Source organism: Ambystoma mexicanum, chromosome 5q (assembly GCF_040938575.1).
Source record: "Ambystoma mexicanum isolate Mex_15411 chromosome 5q, UKY_AmexF1_1, whole genome shotgun sequence".
Taxonomy (NCBI): domain Eukaryota; kingdom Metazoa; phylum Chordata; class Amphibia; order Caudata; family Ambystomatidae; genus Ambystoma; species Ambystoma mexicanum.
The window spans coordinates 957,146,891-957,171,294 of NC_090933.1; the positions used below are offsets into that span (position 1 = coordinate 957,146,891).

The 24,404-nt window shown below is 47.7% G+C and overlaps 1 protein-coding gene across 1 annotated transcript in view; it reads right to left on the bottom strand.

Annotated features, from left to right (window-relative positions):
* The window catches only part of LRP12 (LDL receptor related protein 12), a 277,408-nt gene that overhangs the window by 13,950 nt on the left and 239,054 nt on the right, over positions 1-24,404 (bottom strand). The window lies entirely within an intron of this gene.

Below are 24,404 nucleotides of genomic sequence, written 5' to 3' on the forward strand. Positions count from 1 at the left end.
TGCCTCTGGAAGCCATTTTTGTATGGGCTTTTTTAATTCTTTTGTGAAAGAGCATTTGTGAGGGTTTTCTTTTCCATAAAAGAAACTCCATGCTATTACCTTTCCACTGCTTCATATAACGGCAATCATACTGAAATGAAGTCCTTTACACACAAGGATGGGTAAACAGGGATCCTAATTAAGATCTTATGACAAAGCAACCCCCAGCACAGGTGGAAACCATCTCTTCCATCTCCACTTTCCTTCCTCCAACACTCCATACTAGAATGTGTGTCAGCGTTCCACCCAAAGATTCCATAACCAGAGCACATTACCCAGCACCTAAGACGGACACAATATAACACATCTCCCTCCCCAAACAATAACAGTATTTCCAACTACACGTTTCACAATACACAGTAACTATATACAATTCTCTCATAGCACTTTACACAACACAGTGCTCAGCTGCTTCTAATTAGCCTTTAGAACTACACGTTTCACAATACACAGTACTATATACAATTTCTCTCACAGCACCTTACAAACCACGGTACTTAGTGCAGCACTATTCTATCATCACCCACACTTAATGCAGACCACTCTTGACAAATTGCACACTTGTCCTCCACACACCCTCACCGAACCCTTCAACACCTCCACCACCTGCACAGGATCGGAATACAACAGATCACGCTTCCTCTTCACAACCCCTTTCTTTATGCGTACCTAATCACCTACTGACACCACCATACTGTGCCTACCAAATTTCTAATTCACCTTCTCGACCCATTCACCTCTCTTTCTGTCACGCGTCACTTTCAACTCCTCCACCACACAGTCACTCGCCCTCGTCCTTCCCAGCCAGACAGGCACCACTTTGGTATTAGGCTTCCTTCCCCTCATCAATTCAAATGTACTTATACCCGTGGCAGCAGAGGGCGCCATACGCAAAGCATAAGTCTATCCCTTAGGGCAGCCTTTTTGTCCTTTCAACACGCATCCGCCATCGTCATTGCATCCATCACACACCTATTCACTTTTCCACAGCTCCATTCCCCTCGGGATAAGCTGCAGTCCTCTTATGCTTCACTCCACTACATCTCAAATATTCCTCAAAACATCCTCCCACAAATTGCTTCGTATTATCTGTCAAAATAGGACTGGATAAACCCTCTCTCTCAAACACAGCCTGTAGAAATTCCACCAGAGTGGATCCAGTAATATCGCATTAAGTTTTGAACTCTGTGCAACATGACAGAAAATCCACAACAACTAAAACACATTTTCCACGTCCCCCTCCTAGATGAAGGGGACCCAGAATGTCCAGCGCCAGATCACACCACACCATATCTGGAACATCCACCGTTATCAGTTGCATATGCGCCACAACTATTTTGCCTGACGGTTCACACTCAATACACTTTCCCAATGCTCTCTCCAAGTCTCGTCCAACCCGGGCCACCAATGCTCATTCCTCAGAATGGCCTTCGTCTTGGTAATCCCAATGTAACCCTCATGGGCAATCTCCACCATTTTCCTTCTCAAGCACTTTGGGACCACCGCCCAATCCCACCTGTACAAAATGCCACTTGATGCTCAATTCTGATCTAACTTTCCAGAAACCCTTCTCCTCATCATTGAGTAATCTTTTTTCAAGCCATTCCTCTCTTACCAATTCCATTACTCACCTTAACACTTCTTCCCTTGCCGCTCTTTGCCACTCTTCACGAGAAATAATGCCATCATGGGTCACAAAAACCGTGTCAGTTATGATCTGTTCGGTCAATTCCCCAATATCATGTTTCACATCCCCACCTAGCCTTGATAAATGATCAGCTTGAACATTCTCTCTCCCAGGAATTATGACCATGACAAATGTATGTCCCTGCATCCTGGCCACCCATCCAATAACCCTACTTGCCACTTTGTCCAGACCCTTCTGTTCAAAAATCACTTTCAATGGCTTGTGCTAAGTTTTTAAGGGAAACTCTGCTCCCCACACAAAATAGCAAAATTTCTCAACTGCCCAGTGACACGCAAGGCCTTCCTTCTCCAATACAGAGTAATTCTGTTCTGTGCCTCTTAACATTCCCGACGCATGCGTGATGATGTGTTCAGATCCAATTTCACCAATTTGCGTCAATACGGCGCGAATACCTGTATCACTGGCATCCACTGAAATAACACTTTTTCTTCAGGTGTTGAACATGGATAAAGGTCTTACAAAATCAATTTAACTCTATCTGGATGAATTCCTTCTCACACTCCACATCCCAGCACAATTCTACACCCTTCTTTAATAAGGTCCTCATTTTCACAATCTTATAAGCAAAAACTCTGACCACAGTTTTGGTAAAATTTGATCACCCAAGAAAATACCTCAACTCCCCCTTTTCCTTCAGAGACGGCACCTTATGTATTGCATCCACCATTTTACATTTAGGTTTTAAGCCATCAATCAAAAGCTCATGACCCAAATACTCATCCAACTCATTGCCAAACACACACTTCTCTTAATGCCTCTCTTCTCTAGTATTTGCAAAACATTCCTGACATTCCTGAAAGCAGTGCACATCTAATACATCCTTCAGCAATATGTCCATGATCTTCTGAAGGACGGGCGAGGCAGAAACCAACCCAAAAGCATTCTCCGGAGTTGAAATATTCCCTCATGGGTAATAAAAGCAATCAACTTCCGTGATTGCTCACCTACCTCAATCTGGTGATACGCCGAAGCCATATCAAGTTTTGAAGAAAAAAAAAATGTACTTTCCAATAATAGTTAACATCTCTGTCACATTGAGAAGTGGGTGCCTCTCTGCAACAACACACTTATTGAGCTCCCTTAAGTCCACACAATCTCAACTCCCCAGTTGGCTTCTTCACCGCCATCAACGGGAATACCCACTCCACACTCCCAAAGCTCTCTATAACACCAGACTCTGTCAATTTCTGCAATTCCATTTTAACTCCTTCCATCATCACCAATGGCACGAGCAGTGCTCCAGATAAGATTCTGAGGTGGGAGTATTTTACGCATGATTTTTCAAATTAGAGCGTAAATGCAATTTCAAGAGAGTAAAAATTAGTTTTCTCCTCTGCAAGAGAGTAAAACTTATCCAACACATACGTTATGGGTATGAACACATTTTAAAAGGGTGCGTGCTTTATTGTGTTGCTCGCTTGGCTGTCACAGATTTGGTCTTTCAGTTGGAAATTCACCATCATGCATAAGAAGGCTATGCTGCTGACAAAAGAAATGCTACCTTGCCATCTAGTGGTGGAAAGTATGTTTTTTTAATGAATAAATCAAAGCGTACACGGTACGCAGTACAAAATTAAATGGTCCATACTTACATGCGTAAAAGGGCAAGATACGCACGTTAACTGGTAGGCTGGGCACGGGACACAGTTTTGCTGAAACTGGCACATTACCCTCTTTTAGGACGATCATGTGCTTCATTCCTTTTACTCGTCCTATGCTCTTTGGAAATACTTTGGGGAATGTATCTACAATACTAAAGTTGTTCCCCACATGCATTACTTGCTCATCCGCTTTGGGATCTAGTTGGATCTTCAAACCCTTCTGCTCTCTCCAGCCCAACAAAGCCCCCCCCCCTCTCTTGGTAACATACATTTTTCCAAGCATTTCTCTCATTTTGAATTTTAAATGAGATACAAAACAAACCTATGATGTCTATCTTGCCCAAGTTGTATCCTCCTGGTCTTTAATCGGAGGGTAGCAGGTCAAATATCTGCCCCACCGACCGGTTTCTCATATACCTCTTGGGACATCAGAGAAGCTAACATCATTTGGACACCACTACCATTTACATACATTTCTGCAAACGGGCTGTCACACTCATCTTCTTCAGATTTTACCATGTTCACAGTAATAACCTCCACTTGTTCTTCATCCTCATCACCTGAAGATTGCTGATTGTCTTCATTAACATACAATACTTTGCGACTAGGATCAAAAGAGAAATGCTAACAACAATTGGCATAATGCCCCCATCTCGCATTTAGCGCATGTGATTTTCCTGGCAAAATGACTAGCACTGACACACCTAAGACATCATTTCTCATCACTTTTTTGTGTTTTAGGTTTATCTCCCATTCCATTTGGAAGATCTCGAGGCTGTTGCTCTCCACCCTTCACTTTATTTGTTTTCCTTTCCCAGCATCTCCTACCCTTAAGATTTCTGTGGTAACATTTTTACTTTCCTACTTGGTCACACAAGCCATTGAATGCTCTACATGTTTGGCAATTCCTATAACTTCATCGAGGCTTGACGCATCTTTGAGCCACAATTCTTCGCTTATCTTGTCATTCCAACAATGCATCATGATCTGGTCCCTTATGTGCTCATCTAACTTCTCACCAAATGTACACGTAAGGGATAAATGATGCAAAGCAGTAAGCTATTCCTAATCGGTCTCTCCCTCTTCACGTAACTGAACACCAAAATGATCTCTTTCTAAAATGGTACCTGTCTTTTGGTTAAAATGTAAATTCAGTTCATGAAACACCAAGTCAAATTAATTCGACACACCCTGTTCCTCGGCTTGACTTAACTCTGGCAGGGTTTCATATATACGTTGCCCTTCATAGCCCAGGAAATGCATTAATAGGGAAACTTTCCGATCTGTCGATATTGTGTTCCCACAGACAGCTTCAACATAGTGCAAGAAACACTTTCCAATGGGCCCATTTAATCTCAACAGGCCCTGGAGACGGCATGAAAGCTGGAGGAACTGGAACGGGCAGCGGGGATGTCCCCCATCCCCCATGAAAAATAAAAAAAGTGTTTCAGGGTTGCGGGGGTGTCCCCCGCATGATCCTTGTAATAATGTACCCACAAAAAAAACTTTTTGCATGGCGATATTTTTGAGGGGCCATGATTACATGGAACACTTTATTTTCCCTGCTTTTCCTTTTGCCACTTATGTATTACTCTGCAATGCCGAGTCTGGAAATCTTAGACTTCAAGCGTCTTTACTCCTAGCCTTCTCACTTCTTCCTCAGAAATGTTGCTCCAACAACCAGGAAGAAAACGTTGCAAACGTATTTATTTGCAGGCTCCTCACTTCATGTTGTGCACAACCAGAATGCAAAGCGTGAACTCTGCTTCCTGTTTAGCTGGACATATGCTGTGCATCACTCGTCTACTCTAATGTTGTTGCCCCGGTAACCTGACTCATTGCGAGTGCTACGCATCACATGTCGGCCCAGAAGAACAAGTTACTTTCTTACCTGGTAACATTCTTTCGATGGGATGGTCCGACGACGTATTCCATATCTATGACATGTAATCACCACAGCTGTGCTGCTTCGGAGACTTTTTTCGGCGTCTGCGTCGATGACATCGATGCGCCGTCGTCGAGGACCTCCTCCGACCTCATCCGATGTGATAAGTAGGACGCACGACGCCCGTAGCCTCAGTTGTAGTTTTTTCCCCCAGAACGTGTGACATTAGTCAACTGCCAGTCAGACACAAAGCCTTGCGGAACGTAAGCTGCAATCGCAAAAGAAATTCTGCAGCGGGGAAGGCAGGACGGGAACGATATGGAATAGGTCGTCGGACCATCCCATCGAAAGAACGTTATCAGGTAAGAAAGTAACTTGTTCTTCGAGGGGATTGGATCCTCCGACATATTCCATATCTATGACAGACTCCCAAAGCAGTACCAGAGCAAGGAGGAGGGAAAGAATTTAGAATCAAAATTTAGAATTGCCAATCAAATAGCAGAGCAAAGGACCGCCTTGCCAAAGGCCAGATCCTGTCCTCGGATGGAATCGAGGGAATAGTGACGTACAAATGTATGTACTGAAGCCCAGGTGGCTGCATCACAGATGTTGTGAATAGGAACACCCCTCTGCAGGGCAGTAGATGCAGCCATACCCCTGGTAGAATGGGCCCGCAAGCCAGCCGGTGGGTCCTTACCCGCCAAGCGGTAACACTCCGAGATGGCCATAATAATCCAGCGAGACAAAGTCTGTTTCGTCACAGCTTGTCCCAAACGCTTTCCAGCGTAACCAATAAAGAGTTGGTCTTCCACTCTGACCCGGGACATGCGTGAAACATAAAAGCTTAAAGCTCTCCTGGGATCAAGCCTATGGAGCCTCTCCTCTTTCTTACCAGGATGCGGAGGAGGATAGAATGCCGGAAGAACAACCTTCTGGGCCAAATGAAATTCCGTCACTACCTTCGGAAGAAAAGAAGAACGAACTCTAAGGACAACCCTGTCCTTGTGAAATACAGTGAAGGGTGGCTTAACTGAAAGTGCCTGTAACTCACTCACTCTGCGAGCGGAAGTAACCGCAACTAAAAACACAGTTTTCAGAGTTAACAGCCTCAAAGGGCAAGAATGTAAAGGCTCAAACGGAGCACCCATAAGAAACTTAAAAACAAGGTTTAAATACCCACCGGGCACCAGTAAAGGTGACGGAGGGAACACATTAGTGAGCCCTTTCAGAAACTGTGAAATTAAAGGGATTTTAAAGTAAGAACACTCTTCAGACAAGCGCTTAAAGATGGACAGCGCCGCCAGGTAACCTTTAGGTACCCACTTGCAAGCCCCTGTGGGCCAAAGAAAGTAAAAATGACAGAACCATGGGGATGTCACATGCAAAAGGATCCACATTCTGAACTCTGCACCAGTCGCAGAACTTACGCCAACGGCAACGGTACAGAGACTTTGTTGCTGGCCTTCGGGCCGAGAGCAACACCTCCATCACGTCTTCAGGGAGGTCCCAATCCCTATACCTCAACCTTTCAGAAGCCAAGCGTGAAGGTTCAGGGATCTGACCTCTGGATGGAGAACCTGACCCCCCCCTCCCGTGAGAGCAGATTGTCTCGGTAGGGAAGACGACGTGGAGGGCAGATGGACAAGTCGAGAAGGTCCGGGTACCAAGTCCTCCGTGCCCACGCCGGAGCAATGAGGATCATTCTGGAACCGAACTTCCGTAACCTCCGCAGCACTTGCGGGATGACGGGCACTGGAGGAAACGCGTACAGCAGCGGGAATGACCACTCCACCACAAACGCGTCTCCTAAGGCTCCTTTTGGAGGAAATTCCCGCGAGCAAAACCTTTTGCACTTCCGGTTGACACTGGAGGCGAAGAGATCCACTTGAGGGTACCCCAAAGGGCAAAGATCTCCAGGAGAATCTCCTGAGCCAACTCCCACTCGTGAGAGATCGCGCTCTGCCTGCTCAGAGCGTCTGTCGTCACCTTTTCGTCTCCGGCCAGATGAACTGCCGAGATCGAAACTCCCTGCTGGATGGCCCAGAACTCGAGCTGCATCGCCTCCCTGCACAGAGGAAGTAACCCTGCCCCCCCCTTTTTGTTGAGGTAGTGCATGGCCACTGTGTTGTCCGTCAGGATCAGGACATTCTTTCCTCGCACAGTCGGCAAAAAAGCCTTCAGGGCTAGCCTGACGGCCCTCAGCTCCAACAGATTGATATGGAGTCTGGACTCCGACGGAGACCAACGACCGCTGACTGTCAGCCCGTTGGCATGAGCTCCCCATCCCGTGAGGGATGCATCCGTCACGATCGTCAACTCCGGCCAAGGAAGCCAAAATGGAGCCCCCTTCATCAAGTTGCCTTCGACGACCCACCACAGAAGGTCCCGGGCGACCGAGGGCGGCACCTGAACCGGGTCCGACATCCTGCCGGAGGACTGCGAACATTGCGTCTTGAGTGCCCACTGCAAAGATCTCATCCGCAGGCGAGCCTCTGGCACCAGAAGAATGCAGGATGCCATGAGGCCGAGCAGTCTCAAGAACTCGAACGCTGGGAGCGTCTGGCCATGCTGAAACTTGTGCACCATCTGCCGAATGTGAAGAGCCCTCACCTGGGGAGGAAAACATTGCCCCAGGGAAGTGTCGAGCACTGCTCCGATGTACTGAAGCCGCTGTGTTGGCGTCAAATGGGACTTCTTTAAATTGAGGGAGAAGCCCAGCCTGTGAAGGGAGTGGCAGGTGACGGACAGATGATCCAGGACTTGCTCGGGAGAGCTCCCCCTGATCAACCAATCGTCCAGGTAGGGGTAGACGTGAATCCCCCCCTTGCCTGAGATGCGCTGCCACCACCACCATGAGCATGGTGAAAACCCTCGGGGCGGAGGTCAATCCGAACGGCAGGATCCGAAACTGAAAGTGCGAGTCGCCAACTGCGAACCTCAGGTACTTCTTGTGCTTGGGATGGATCGGCACATGGAAGTAAGCATCCTTGAGGTCGAGTGACACCAACCAGTCCTGAAGCTGAAGGGCCTGGAGGACTTGAGAGAGAGTAACCATCTTGAACTTGTCCTTCCTGAGGAGTTTGTTCAAACCGTGCAAGTCCATGATGGGTCTCAATCCCCCCGTCTTTCTTCGAAATCAAAAAATAAGGGGAACACCATCCCTTGTTCCTCTCCGCTCACACGCACCAGTTCTATGGTGCCTTTCTCCAGCAGGGCTTGAATTTCTTGCGCAAGGAGCGGATCCGGACTCTGCAAAGAGAGGTTCCCCGGTGGATTGTCGCGAGGCCTGTGCCGAAAGGGAAGACAGTAGCCATGGGTTATGATCTCCAGAACCCACACATCTGAAGTAATGGCTTGCCACTCTACAAGATGCTGCGCCAGCCTTCCCCCAACCGGCGAACCATGGGACATGGCCTCATGACTGAGTGGGAGCGGCTGCGGCGTTACCTGAGGGCAAAGAGGCAACTGCCCGAGCGGCCTTGGCACCACGGATACCCTGTCGTCCACCTCTGGTACCCCTGCATTGACCTCTTTGACTGCCAGCTCCTCTCGCTTTACTGAAGGACGAGTAATAGCGAAAGGAACCACCTCTCCACTGCTGTCCCCTAGGACGAAAAGGCAGAGGTTGGCAAACTGCAGCGCACAACGACTTCGCTGCAGCTTTTGAGGTCTGCAACCTCTCAAGGCTCTCGTCAGCCTTGCTGCCAAAAAGGTGTTCACCATCAAAGGGCATGTTGAGGAGCCAACCCCGACTTCCGCAACCACGCAAACCTGCGTTTCACGGTGCTCGCCGCCATGGACCATCTGACGCATTCAGCCAAGTCCAAACCCGACTGAACGGACTCACACATGGCATCCTTACCATCCTGGACCATAGCAAGGAAACCATCCCGTTCGTCCCCCTCGGGAATATGTTTAGCCGCTAACGCAACACAGTTCCACAGAGTGTGTGTGAAACGAGACAAGGCACAAATGGAGTTGGCCGCCTGAAGCGCCATACCACCAGAAGAAAACACTTTCTTCGCCCAGCCATCAAAACGTTTGTTGTCCCTATCAGGAGGGATGGTAGGGTGCGACGCCTGCTTTGCTGGGGCCGTGGCCGCCTGCACCACCAAACTCTCCGGAGTGGGGTGCCTGGTCAAGTAGCAGGGGTCGCTACTGGCTGGACGGTATTTTCGCGACAAGGACCTGGCCACTGCCGGGAGACTCTCCGGAGCAGTCCAAGCCGCCGCCACCCTTCTCTGTAAAGCCATATGGAACGGCAGTACCGGGTCAGTTGGGGGACCAACATCAAGGATGTCCATTAGATCATCCTGCACAAACTCCCCTGGGGGAGCAGACCATCCCAAGTACTCAGAAACCCTAGCCATAAGGCGCCGGTACGAGGAAGCGGCATGAAAGCCAGGCTCAGGCCTACAAAACTCCACCTCCGGAGAGGTGTCCAGTCCACTGGCATCATGCAGTGACTGCCTCAAATCGTCAAACTGACTATGGCCCGAGACGATTTCATCTGGAACCTGACTAGGAACCAGGCCATCAGAATCCGCATCCGCCTCTGAAATATATTCCAGGTGGCGAAAAGAAGGCACCCCAGAGTGCTTGCTCTTAACCAGAGCCTTCCTAGGGGGTTCCCCCGTGCCACGGGGTACCTCCGACACGTAAGGCGTCGAGCGAACAGGCATCGGCGCCGAGATGATCGGCGTCGACGTCGAGTAAATCGGCGTCGATGTCAGATGCAGCGCCGTCGACACAGCCCTCGAAGCCGGAGCCCTGAGCGTCGACGGCTTCGACGACTTCCTCGGAGCCTCGAGAAAGCCTGTCGATGCCCTTGACGCCTCAGACGTCGATGTCTTCCTCGAAGACCTCACAGGTGCACACTGTCTGGAGCGGGTCGAGGACCGGGACCTGGAACGGGTACGTCGAGAACGAGTCTCCTTGTCCGAACGGGACCTCTCCCGTGACTCGTGCCAACCACTTCTGCGAGCGGTGTCTCTCGACCTCTCACGACCGACCCCATTCGGGGGCGCGGACGGCTTAGTACCCTGCGATTCGAGAATCGCCATATTTTCTTCCCGAAGGAAGCCCATTCCTCTGGCGTCGCACGGCTGGTGGGGTAAGCGACGTGCCGGGCAGAGTCCTCCGAAGAGGACCTGGAAGACGACCGGTGTCGGCGCTTCCGAGAATGCCTCGAAGAGGCTGAGGAGTGGCGAGACCGACTCCTAGAAGGAGACCCACGAGACTTCCGACGATGACGCGGAGAGTCACCTCTCGAATCATCCGTCGAAAGCCCCGCAGACTTCGACTTCCGGGGCTTGGACACCCGACCTACCGACAACTTCTTCTTACGTTCGCGTAAGGCTTTGGACGTGAGCGACTGGCAGTCGATACAGTCATCCGTGTCGTGGGCCTCCCCGAGGCACCAGAGGCAGGCGTCGTGCGAGTCCGTCACCGACATCTTGGACCCACACTCCCCGCACTTCTTGAAGCCCGGACGCGGGGTCGAAGACGAAGTAGAAGACATCTTCACACGAAGGATTTTCACAAAAACGAACAGGTTCGAAGAACCGAGAAGAACAGAACTCCAAAGAGTCGAGGCGTTAACCGAGATTCACGAAGCAAGACGTTCGCAGAAAAAACGGAACTGAGGCTACGGGCGTCGTGCGTCCTACTTATCACATCGGATGACGTCGGAGGAGGTCCTCGACGACGTCGCATCGACGTCATCGATGCAGGACGCAGAAAAAAGTTTCCGAAGCAGCACAGCTGTGGTGATTACATGTCATAGATATGGAATGCGTCAGAGGACCCAATCCCCTCGAATGGGATGCTTTATTCTAACGCAGATCTGCCTTCGTATTAATGTGGCACTCTGTACCTTAGTTCCCCAGTCATGTGGTCAGTTGCACCTTGTTAATCCAGCAACAACAATGTTTTTACTTCCTTCCTGGGCACTTTAGTGATGAAGCAGCATCAGAGCAGCAATAATGAAGCGACACACGATGGCAGCAGCACCGTTTCTATTCTCTCACTTAGCACCCACCCCCTGCAGCAGCGCCTGTACAATGGAGCACAAAGCAGCATGTCCCTTTGCATTACAGCATTGCTCACCTAGTGCTCACTCTTTATGTCCCTTCACGGACCTTCAAAGGTATGGTGGCAGCTGGACACTTCCACGGGATACCAGGTTTGTGGTGTTCAGTGGGGAGAGTGGGGGGGGGGTGGAGGCCGGGGGTTGCTGGTGTGAAGTGTGGGTTCACTAACCTCGTTGCCAGTGTAATGAAGTTATTTACACACAAGGATGGGTCAAGAGGGATCTTTCTTAAGATCTTATGAAACAGCAACCCTCGGCACAGGTGGCAACCACCTCTTCCATCTCCAACTGAAACTTTCTTCCTCCAACACTACATACTAGAATGTGCGTCTGTGTTGCAGCCAAAGAGTACATAACCGGAGCACATCACCCAGCATCTAAGAAGGACACAATATAGCACATACCTTAAAAGATTAAACTTTAGTTTGCTTTACTTAAGCAAATGGGTTAATTGGCGGCCATACTTTGTTGGTAAAAAGTCTGCTGCCATTGTTAAAGGTAGTCACTCCGCTCTGCCCCATTACCGCATTAGCCCAGGTACTTACCAGCCAGTACCGCTCAACACTGACATTCTGCTCAGTAAACTAAAGTTTAATATTTGAAATGCTAAGGATATGGAGGTCTGAAAACAACTTTCAAATTATGGTAACCAACTTGATAGCAACCCCAAGTGTGCGCGCCAGACATCAGTCACCATCCACGCAGCAGTCAAAGAAGACTGCCACGGTTGACAATATCAGCATGCCCACTGACGTCATAAGTGGAATCTACAAGAGAAACCAGAATCATCAGCCCAGGCAGGCATGAGGAATGGGAATATCTCTGCACACAGCCCATTCCCCTTATGGTCCACGAGCAAGGGAGAGGTACAAAAGAATAGGGAATCCCCATTGTTAGGGAAATGTATCATTTTTATGCTTCATCCCCTCTCCTAGTGAGCCCCCCTGCACATTTTGCTGGACTTCTGGACCTTTTTCTTTCAAAAATGAGACTCCCGACTACCCCACTCATTGTCAAAACAGGCTGGGCTGGTGATATATAATGTCGCAGGTCAACCCGTGTTCATTCACAAGGCCTTTTGGATGCTGTTTCCCGTGTCGGCACCGAGGAGTTTGCATATATGAGGCAATCGCTTAAGAGGTTACCCTGAGACGTGATAAGTGTGGCGTTTCGAAGGGCAAGTGAATGCACCACCGGGTTCCCAATTAACAACGTTGGAGAACAAGTCCCGTAACACAGACTCAAGTTCCTAATATATATAGGAATTGTGGGGATGACAAACTCTGGATCAGTTGGGCGCTGGTAGAGTGTGGTGGTCCAATGGTCGCTGTTGAGCGATTTGATCAATTATATGGTCCAGTCAGGTCATAGTCATTAATTTGTTTATTTTTGGTTAGTTAGCACACGGATTTCTGAGAACGCTCGCACGCCACGAACTCGCCGGACCCGGCCAACGATCGGCTATCCAGCCCCCCTGGTGCCCTTATCTGGGAGGACCAGTTTACAGCATTTTGAAGTCCACCCCTTAACTCAATTGGCCTTGAAAAAGACTTAGGTTGAAACGCGCGTCGGCTGTGTAGCAAGTCACAATGTCAAAAACTTGTCATTCATTTTTACAATGATGTTTTCTTTGGTGCTAACTAACCAAAAATAAACAAAATTAATGACTATGACCTGACTGGACCATATAATTGGACAAAATCGCTCAACAGCGACCACTGGACCACCACACCCTACCAGCGCCCAACTGATCCAGAGTTTGTCATCCCCACAATTCTTACAAATAAATGGGAACCCCGGAGTTGGTTCCACGACAAACCAGGATCCAAGCTGCTGGTCAGATTCGGAAAGAAGAAAAGAGGTGGTGCGCAGGAGAAAGGTAGTCCCACCACGATTAACTCCACCCTTGCTAATCCTAATATATATAGGTAGGGTGCTGTGAATGAACAAGGGTTGACCTGCGAATACCCGGCGCAAAGAAATAAGAATATAAGAAAAAATGACCTGTCACTGCTATGATTGAGCCGGTTTTGGAGCACATGTCCATCCAGGATATTGTGCTAACCTGTTGGGGTATATGAAAGAGGTTTTCCATCTGCTCTAAAAGAAATTGTCTGTCATGAAGAAGGCCGAAAAATCATTGGGTGTAAAGACACTAGAGATAGTGCCTTAATCTCCAGAAGGGCCGAAACATGTTGACATTTGACAACCGACTCACTAAATATTGAAGTTGTGCATCGTTATACTGCTTAAGTGAATTAAGTCTGTTTATTTATCTAACTAACCCTGTACAGATGATACTGTTTTTAAGAATGGACTAAGCTGATCATGCAGTGATGAATTGTAATTTACATTTGTATGCTCTGCTTTTCTCCCCGTTTTAATTTTTCTAAATTTGTCTTAACAATAAATTTATAATGGACTTATTTATGAATGATGATTTTCAGCCTGTGTTTGAGAATGTATAAGCAATGTGGTTTTTCTCGTGTTAATAGCATGTGGTAGTCCGCCGTATTTGGCACTTCCAAACCAAAATGTGTTTTTGATATATGTGTGATTTTTTTTACCGAATGGGAAGGTACTAACTAACACGACCTTATATATCACCAACCCAGCCTGTTTTGACAATGAGTGGGGTAGTCAGAGTCTCATTTTTGTATAGTGTATTGAACAGTGTTCTCCCGTTCCGAGACTCTGAACCCCATTAACAAAAATTGAGGGAGATTACCTTTTTAGAGGTAACCTTTTTCTTTCAAACATGAATGGAACCTTTTTCCACTCACTCATTCATTCTTGTGGGCTCTGTCTTTTGGAACTCTATTCTTTGTATTCTACCTGCACTATGGAGTCTGTCTGCTCCATAGCTCTTAACAGCATCTGTGTTGTACTACTGCAGCACACAGCTCCTTATGAGCAGTATTGCTGGGGACCATTAGGGCTCCTCTTTAAGATTATTTTACTATAGCCTTGAGTAACTACAGTTCTTAAGGATACAGAGTAACCTAGTATCTCTCCCAAAACTCGTCAGAGATTGCCCCACACCACCTTCAGTGGAGTGCCAAAGGGATACCTAGTATCCCCCTTCTCTCTACTCCTGTGCCATTTTAGTCACAGACAATCTCCTAGTTATGGCTGGTGGCAGTGGACGTGTTCTACAAACTATTGTGTAATTTCTATACCACAGGCTATGTCCATAACCTTGGTAGTGCACACTAGGGGCACCCAAGTACCAACTTGGGGCCTCACTTCTTTTTTCACCATTACAAGCGTGGTTGTCCTTTTTTAGCCCTTCTTCTACCATTCTGGGAAGGGGCGGTCAGTGTGTGTGTTTTGCCGTTGGCAGGAACCCTTGGGTATCCCCACCTAGGCTCCAGAGAGTCTGGGCAGGCAGGAAGTGTGGGAGGAGTCTTCCACCTCCCTGTCCTTTGTCTGCCTGAATAGGACCAGCTCCTACAGGGAGTCTAGCTGTCCAATCAGGACAGCCAAACGCCCCTTTCTATAAAATGCTGAGAGATTGCAGAGGAGTGTGTGCTGGAACTGCATAAAAGGTGAGGCTTCTGGAGTGAAAAGCAAGTCGACCACTGGAAGCTGAAGTAACGAAGAAGAAGACGATGACCAGAGATGCCTGCAGACTGCTGTCCTGAGCCTGTTTTCTATGTGCCAGAGGAGCTCCGAATAGGACGACTCCTTCCCTTTGGTTGGTGGGAACAACCAGTGCCAAGACGAACTTTGAAGCGAGCCAACTTCCGAAGTCCAAGGAGGTCCTAGGAGTTTCCAGAGCTGCGGAACCCCAATACCAGGAGACCTGCTGCCTTTTGAGTGCATTGTCGTGGAAAGGCATGTTGCGTCCAAATCCTTGCTGAACATTTAAGGACCCTCCAGAGATCCGATCCAACTTGCCCAGATCCCCTCACCAGCATGTGGGACTTGGAAAAAACAAAGAAGATTGACGGGACGATTCATCTCCTTTGTTGGTGCTGCAGAAAAGGCACCAAAACCACAGCGTGAACCAAGAAGTTGCTGAAAGTCGTGCCAGAGGTTCTCCCTCGAGACTGCTGCTGAGAGATCCCATCCATTGTCCTGCTTTCAGTCATCAGACCAAGAAATCCAGAGGGTGCAGTGCTGCAACATTGTAGAGCATCCAGCACAAACATGTTCTTCTAACCTCTGGCCTGGTTGACCTCTTTCCTCGCTGATCAACCCTCCCATGTACAACTTGGGTCCTTCCTTTCATCTATCTCCCTTTCTAACTGCGGAGTTCCCCAGGAGTCTAACCTCTCACCCTGGCTGTTCAACCAATACCTGGCAACTCTCGCCCACCGCATTGCCATTTTCTGCTCCAATTTTCAGTGCTATGGTGATGACACAACTCATTTTCAGGCTTCCCTCGGCCACCTCTTCTCCTTCTCTCATCTCCGATTGCCTAGCTGCCATTCAGGATTGGTGTGCCGCCAACAATCTCTGCCTGAATGCCAGCAAGACGCTGATCCTCCTAATCGGCACACCTTCACCCTCCTTTCCTGTTGCTTTGGCTGGCCTCCCTTGGCCCTCCTCCTTCCCCCACCTGCGAGACTAAGAGCCCCAGGGTCATCTTTGAGTTCATGCTTTCCTTCTCTGTCCACATCTCCAATGTCTCTAAAAAGTAAAACTTCCTACTGCACCTCCTCAGAGGTATTCTGCCTTTCCTCTCCTTCCCCCAGAAGCTCACTTTCTCGCGAGTCCTGGTTCTCTCTAGGTTGGATTATTGCAACAGCCTCTTTCTAAATCTACTTGCTTATCCTCTCTGCCCTTTGCAACTTATCCAAAACAGAACCGCAAGACTTGTCCTTGGTCTCAAGCCCTGATTGCATCTCTCCAGCCCTGAAATCTCTCCACTGGCTCCCCGTAGCTGCAAGGATTAAATACAAGACCCTTTGCATTGTCCACAAGGCTTTCTGGGGACTGGGACCAAAATACCTTCAGCTGCCCCTCTGTAAATACCTTCCCTCCTGAGCTCTTCGCTCCTCCACCTCTTCAGAGTCAGTCATTTTTCAAAGAAACAAGCTGGGGGTAGATCTCCATCTTTGGCTGGAACCTCCCTCTGGAACAGGCTCCCTGCCACTCTGAAAATTGAGGAGAACCATATCAGGTTCCGGAAGCACCTCAAGACCTTCCTCTTTGCTTCTGCCTTTGCTCCTCCTCTCCCCCTGCTGATCTGTTCTGTCTCAGCATTGTGCACCTGGTTACCCTGTGACTCTAGGGCCCCCAGGTACCTGCTCACCCTGCCACCCACCCACAATGCCTCTTAGTAATCCCTTGCACTGGGGTCTATATCTGTAACCCTACAGTCCGCCAACCCATTTTTATGCACTTATCAGACACACCCCGTCTGTTGCCTTAAACCTAGTACTTGCCACTGGCTGGTTTGTTGCTATTTATTAATTTAAATAGTATTGCTTTGCTCAGCACTTTCCACTTCTCCCCACCTCTCATGCACTTTCCCCTTTCCCTCTCCAATGCACTTGCACATTCTCAAAGTCAATGGGCCTGGTAAGATCGCGGTTTGTGTCCTCCCATGTTCCCCTCCCTTGGCTCGTTACGCTCTGAAACACTTGTGTACGAGCGGGATACAAATAAAATATCAATATCTAACACCCACATAAGGCATAGGGACACAAAACTAGAAGAGGGGTATACCAATCAGACGAGGGCCTGGCAATCTATACCCTCCCTGCTCTCAAATCCATATTCCATTTCAATGGGAGGTCGTATCAAGCAGCATTAGCCCTTGGTCTGATGCCTCAGGAGTGGTTGGAATGGCACTAAACATAAAGCATTTAGAAAAACTGTGAATTACCCGAAGTACCCAGGGTTTCTGAGTCCTGAGTTAGGATGTGGAGTCACCTTGCTAAAGTTTTCGCTAGCTCACCTACTAGTAGCAGTGATGGAGAAGCCAAGATCAACTCTTAGGAGGGATGTGAAGCAGACAAAAAAGGGCACAATTTTATTTGTTTAACCACATAGGCCTTATATTTTGCTAAAAGCAAGAAAAGAGGTTGGTGTACATCAAAGGTACGTAAAAGTGTTCAGTTAGATTCTATTCACATTCTTAGGGATTCACCCGAGTTGTTAGGGGCAACCACAAAGTGAAAGGTCAACTGGGAATATGCCTAAAAACTGCTAATTAGCCATCTGCAATTAAATTCTGCAAATAATAGCTGTTCCCAGAGTAACATATGCCGTTCTAGCATATCTTAAAGGGTCAATATCAGTCGCTAATTCATAGGGTCACTTCTGTCCCCCTTCTTAAATATCAGAATTACCACCAATGGATCTTTTGTAGGCATAATATGGCCAGGCACTAACACCATTTGCCAACTGTTGCCATTTTATGGATAGGAAGGACCATTATTGCAGTGCCAGGAAAAAGCCTATCCCATTTGTCTACACAAAAGCCAAAACGGTTGCTGTCAGGAATTGCCATCTGTCAATGGTGTGGAATCCCTGGCTTTTTCCATTTCTATTAACTAATAAAACAAATAAAATGATTGGTTATGCAGGTAATTCCACATCAGAAAGGTTGCCCTCCCAACCAGCTCCCCATAGCATGAACTCCATGCCAAAAGTATAACATACACCTGTCCCATGCTGCATCAGGCAATCTCCTGATCTGTAGCTCCTGTTCTCCAATAGAAAGTCAAGTCAATGCAGTGGAGAGGTTGCATTTAAAAGTTTCCCTCTGTTCTAAATGCCATGATCATGTTAAACCACTCACTTGGTGGAATGGGAAGCTGGAAATAGAAGGCATACACAGTGCACTATGGTGGTGGAAGGTTTACATAATTATTAAGTGCCACATCTGATTTATATCTTACTTGCAGCTACACTGCAAACCCAGCTCAGTTGTGTAAAGGTTGTGTGTATTTTTGCTAGCCAGCCTGTCCCTGCCAGTCCCAAAGGACCAGAGACTGAAAGGCTATGTCTTTCCTTTGATCCTTTGTGAGGACATGCAACACCTCACTCCAGCCCAGGAAGCCCTTAGCATTTAGTCTCCTGTGAAAGAAGAATCAAAAGGCATATCCAACACAAAAGAACTAGCCCCACACCAAGGTGTTGCATATCAAAGGACCTTTGATGCTTTGGGTCTGGGAGGGGAAGGTTTAGTGTAGACAGCAGGAGCCCAGCATAGTGGGGAAGGGTTCCACCACTTTGCTTCTTTTGGTACCTCTTTCCTTCCTGCATCCTCCACTTTAGCACAAAGCAATTTGAGTATGATGTCAGAAGACGGAGACCAATTGTATCAAGTGCAGGAATTTGACCGCTTAAAGCAGGCTCTGCACATTGCGGTTAACCTGCTGCTGGAGCAAGACCAACCTCTCTGGCAGCTACACCGGTATCGAGGACCTCAATGGAGGTGAAGGACTCCTGCAGGTGTTTGCCAGCCTCCCCCTTGATTGGAAGAACAAGAACAAATCCCTATCTTGTCCCTGTGCCTTTGCATTGAGGCTCGCAGCACCGTGAGGTCAATAAAGGAGTACCAACTTCAGTTGGGCGATAGTGTGTGCAAATATGTTCCATGTAAAGCGCTTTGGCGAAAGCGCTGTATAAATAACACATACTTATTTTTCTTCACTCTTGTAAAGCCATAGAAATGTGGTTATTCCTCAATCAGATATATACTGGCCCTCTTCTCTAGTGTGCTTGTACTGAGGCTGGCTGCATGCAGTCAATATGGTGAATATGACTGTGCCTTAAAGTGGTAGAACATAAACTGCAGTATTGGCCTTTAGGCATCCACTGAGTAAGCCAAATTAAAATTGCTATATCAAGGGTGGAATGTTTTTAGAGGTACTAGCATATTTAAATAAAATGGCATTATAGGTAATTCCAGTTTCTGAAACAAACACATTACCAGATTCATGATGTTACATCCAAACTCCATCTTTGGGTTTCCTTTTGCAACTCTGAGCCACTCACTCTTTTCTGGCTTACTTGGTTTTTAGGCTTTCTTTTTCCATTGGTCTTTCTATTGAAGTCCCCCTGCAGTTGCAACTTCTTTTTTGTGCTACCCTTGACAGCCTAAATGGCGACAAAGGCAAGGGTACTTACTCTTTGAGCACCTCATTTAGTCCAGATATGTTTAATAATGATTTTACCTTCAAGTAGGGTGTTGAACATGATGCTATGGGGGTTTATTGAGCAGTTCCTTAACAGATTTTCTTCTTGTTAACTGCACGTCACACCAAGCCTACCTCCTCCAGAGTCCAAGCGTAAGCGCTTAACCACTCTTCCACTGATAGTTTTGTCAAATACTTTAGGGTAAACTAGTTCTGTTTGCTGGTATTTTTCTGAGGAGTCCCTGGGCTCTGGGTGCAAAGTGTTCTCCCAAAGGTCCTCCCAACGGGATTCATTTAGCTCCATCCATGGGAATGCAAAATCAAAAAACAATATGCATATTTTCTAAGACTGGAGTAAATTATCCCCTCCTAGGATATTGAGGGAGAAAGGACTGATCTACATCCAGCATTACTCATTTACATTTGGCACTTCAATTTTAAAATATGTGGCTGTCATATGCCCCAATGTACAGAGAACCCCAGGGACATTAATCCATGCACATTCGCTCTGCAGCCATCCTTCTCCAGTTCTCCGTCAGTAAAACATGGATATGGAGGGTTTCTGGTGGGATCGAAGACTCCTCAGGTTCATGGTTCGTGCTTGGTCTTCTCACTTTTGATTGGCAAGTAACATACTAACTGCCTTTCACTACAACTGTGAAAGTACTATTGGGATTGTCATTAAATCCTGTGGAAAAGGTTTCTTGAGCTATGTAAAGTCCTTAAAAGAACCAGAGATAATTACTTATCTGTGAAATCTTAATGTGTATTTGTTTCCGATGTGGGCCGGGATTTCCAGAGGCCTTCACTGTATATTTAAAACATTCCTCGAGTGGATTTGTCCTTATGTTTTATTAAAATGTCAGGTGTACAAGAAAGGACATAATACGATTGCCAACATGCAAAAGAGAAAGAGAGAAAATCCCTTCACGTTAATTCTCCAAGTTAAGAAAGACACATAAAACACAAAAGTTAGGAGGCAACACAAAAAAAAAAAAACATGTGGCCATGATTGTGCAGGTGTGATTTGGGGTTGCAACACCTGCTTCTCATGCTAACCCCTTTCTCATCAAATGAAACATTGTTGTATCATGCTCCCATTCTCAAACCAGTCTGCCCAGAATTGCTCAATTTTCCAGGTTACCTTGCTCCTGATACACATCATTTTCATGTGAACTTAGCTGGCCCATTTTCCCCAGCCAATCATCTACCCTTTGGCAAGTCTCCCCTTCTACAGCCTCAAAATTACCCTTTTTCCTACACTTACTAGGTGAAGCACACATTCTGTATGAGCCCCAATTCAAATCACAGATGTCTTCATCATGTAGCCAAGTCTTTACCGAGGCAGACAGGATTACGATGACTATATCATCTAATCAGCTTTTTACATATTGGCAGAATACTGCAACCCTGCTGCCTCTCCAAAAGATATGTGCTAAACTTCCGTCTTCATCCCTATAAACCCAGCATGTTCTTTTGTTGGAGACCAAATTTAAGGATTCATTTATGCGTCCAAATAATAAAAGATTATTCTCCATTGAATATGAAACCAGGTTCTGGTCAGAAGAGAGGTTTGTTTTCAGAATCTCCAACATGTTTTCAGCTTGCAGATCTTTACCCAACTCCACAGCTCATTCTGGTATCCTACGGTCACCAGCTCCCTTGTCCTCTGCAGTATTCGGCAAGTTGTAAAGTCTACCTTTCCATTGTTCATAGTAGTAAATAAATTGGTCAGCCTGCTTTAAGTCTCTGACCCAGTAGCAACAGCGGCAGTCAAAGTCCCAATGTAGCTCGTAGCGCTTTTTTTCCAGCTTATCAAGTTTGTGCTTACATCTCAGGAATTCAAACCTCAGCATCCCCTTATCCTGCCAGAGTTATTCTGCCATCATTATAACACAATGGTGTTCAAGAGAACTTCCTTCTTCATCGGAAATAGCGACGATTCTCCAGAACATGGAGGAGGTCCCATTTTTTCATCCTGCCCCAGGGATTTCTAAACTTCTCACCAACTGACCATGCTATGTTTAATACTACTAAGAACGTGCCTACCAGGGATTGGTTCTTCCCGCATAACACTGTCATTTATTGAGAGTGAACTTAAGATTTCCTCTTCAATATCCTTCCATGTGGTCCTTTCCCAATCCCTTAAGACTTTTTGCGAACAGACTCTGTATAAAGACTTAATAGTATCTCCTGAGGTCAGGAAAGCGCCTCCGTCTCTCTTTTCTATAGCATGGTCCATGAGCCATTTACTCTGTCTGCACAAAAAGCTGCTCAACTCCCCAGGGAGCGACTTCAGCTTTTTTTGTTACTCTACAGCACACATCGAAGTACATAACAGGTGTATTTGTAGAGCGCACGTTTACCCCTAGAGGACCTGCCGGGATTCAAACCTGAGACCATAAGGACAAGCACATGCCCCTGTAGTGGGTGCATTAGTCCACTAAGCCACAGACCCAAGGCCTTAGTACATAAAGAACACTAAAGAGAATGCTCATCTTTATATTTACCTTCGCGCAAAGTGTAAAATCCTGTGCTGACCACCTTAAAATGTCTGCCTGCAGTTTTGCAGTTACTGTTGCGAGATCCATCTCTCAATCACCAAAATCCATATCCATTTAGATGGCCCTTATGACCGGAGTGAGTGACAAGGCTCCTGTTCTATAAACATTCATCCAATAGCCCAAATTGTTCCCATACCCATGTATCTCCCCCAGAACGTCTGGTATAGAGTCACATGGATTCAACAACAGGATGAAAACCTCAGCAAATGTTAGCAGTTTACAATAGCGGTCACCAAATAGGATACCCCTTAGGTCATAATTTAGATAAATTGATCTCTGGTATGGCTTGAGGGACATGTCATGCAGCAGCAGGGCCAGAGGACATCCTTGGCTCGTCGCTCTAAGGAACAAGTTACTTACCTGTAACACTTGTTCTCCAGCATGGGTCTGGCATGGATTCAAATGCTCATGAATATTCCCGGTCGTCAGGCTGGGAATCCTCAGTAAAGAAAAAATCAGTTTCAGTTTTGTTTCTGAACTGTCTTTCTACTAGTAACCAATCACTGGTCGCTAGGTCATACTGCCCCCAGCCAATGAGTGCCCTCTACCTAAGCCCCTACTCTGGCAGCCATCTTCAAATTTGGTAGCACGTAAAGTGGCAGTGAGACCAAGAGAAGAGCCGCAGAGGGGTTGGATGGAGGGTTCGCTTATGAATCCATGCCAGACCCATGCTGGAGAATAACAGTTACAGGTAAGTAACTTGTTTTTCTCCTGCATGGGGTCTAGCATGGATTCACATGCTTGTGAATACAAGAATACATAACAGTACACACATGCACAACCACGGGAGGTGGCAAAGCTCAACATTAAGCATTTCAACAACTCAACATTAAGCATCTTTTACCCCCTCACCTAGCACACCTTCAAGCGAACAGGTGACGCAGCACTGCCTTGCCGACTCTGGACTTCTCCCTGGAATCCCGGACGACACAGTAGAATCTCGTGAAGGTGTGTGTCGACCTCCACGTAGCAGCCCAGCAGATGTCCAGCAGGGGCACACCAGACAGGAACGCCGAGTAGCAGCGATCGCTCTGGTCGAATGGGCTCTCGGACGGCCGGTTTGCCAGCCGGTGACAGTGCATGATGCAGCTGGAGAGCCATCTGGAAATGGAAGCCTTGGAGAGGGCCTTTCCTTGGTTCACAGCGCTAAAATTCACAAACAGCTGTGATGTCTTCCGAAAGCTCTTTGTGCGGTCCACGTAGAATTTCAGAGCTCTAGCCATATCCAGCGAGTGCAAAGTCGTCTCAGCTGGCGACGAAGGTGACAGGAAGAAAACAGGTGACAGGAAGAAAACAGGTAACACCAAGGGCTCGTTGAGATGGAAGCCTGACGGCACCCTGGGCATGAAGGAGGGGTGCGTCCTCAGCACTACCCTCGTCTCGTGGAATGTCAGATATGGAGGTTTACAGGAGAGGGCCTGGATCTCTCCCACTCGTCGTGCGTTGGTGATGGCCACAAGAAATGCTGTCTTCCACGATAGGAATTTCAGCGGTGCTGAATGCAGAGGCTCGAATGGAGGGCTCATGAGCTTGGTCAGAACTACATTGAGCTCCCACGCCAGGGCCAGAGCCTTCACCGGGGGGAACGAGCGGAACAGTCCTTTCATGAACTCCTTCACCAGGCAGTGTGACCACAATGACGACCGCCCCAGAGTTCTTGTGTAGCGGGAGATGGCCACTAGATTAATTTTTATGGATGCATGCGCCAGCCCCACTTTGGCCAGCGACAGCAAGTACGGCAGCACTTGAGGGGCCGTAATCTGTAGATGGTTGATCTGTGCATGGCACCAAACAGAGACCCACTTCCATTATGTCCATAGCACTTAAGAGTCGAGGATGCCCTGGCCTTGGCAAGTACCTCCTTGCACGCCGCCAGGATATCGAAGTTTAGGAACTCTAGTACTGCAGGAGCCAGGCCTGCAGGTTCAGCGATTCTGGGTCGTGGTGCAGGACCGCGCCTCCTTCCCTGGCGAGATCTGTGTCTGCCAGTACTTTGACTGAGGGGGACGCTGACATGTCCAGAAGGTCCGGGAACCATATCTGCCTCGGCCACGCTGGTGCGACGAGGATCATCTTGCACAGGGACCGTCTGAGTTGACTGATGAGCCGCAGAAGCAACAGCAACGGTGGGAATGCTTAGAGGAAAAAGCCATCCCAACGGAAAGAGAACAACGGAAAGAGAATGCATTGCCCATGCTCCCTGACTTGGGAAACCTGCTGGCAAACCTCTGGCACTTGCTGTTCGTCGCCGTCACAAACAGGTCTATCTGGGGATTGCCCCATCGCCTGAATAGGAGATCCACTTGGTCCTGCCGGAGCTACCACTCGTGACATGCACGTAGCTCCCTGGTGAGCGAGTCGGCGACAGTGTCCTTTACTCTTGCCAGGTGGAAGGGTACCAGGAACACCCCCTGGGCGGT